This window comes from Eimeria mitis, genomic scaffold, assembly GCF_000499745.2.
Source record: "Eimeria mitis Houghton genomic scaffold, Emh_scaff3340, whole genome shotgun sequence".
NCBI lineage: Eukaryota > Apicomplexa > Conoidasida > Eucoccidiorida > Eimeriidae > Eimeria > Eimeria mitis.
Genome location: NW_013571680.1, coordinates 1 through 370, shown reverse-complemented (window position 1 = coordinate 370; position 370 = coordinate 1).

The following is a 370-nucleotide window of genomic DNA, read 5'->3' as shown; positions in this document are numbered from 1 at the left end:
ATCAACAGCAGCAGCAACAGCAGCAGCAGCATCAGCAGCAGGAACAGCAGCAACAGCAGCAGCAGCAGCACGGAGACACCCAGAGACAAAGACAAACTCCCTCCTCCTGCAGCAGAAGCAGCAGCAGCAGCAGGAGTAGCAGCAGCAAGAGCAGCAGCAGCAAGAGCAGCAGCAACGGCAGCAGCAGCAACGGCAGCAGCAGCAGCAGCAACACGACGCATAAGGAGAAATAAGTTAGTAGACAGAGACATAGAAGGAGATAAATAAAAACAAAAAGAAAAAGAAAAGAGAAATATATTAAGATAGAGAGAGAAAGATAATATATATATATATATATATACATATATGTATATATATATATATATATATA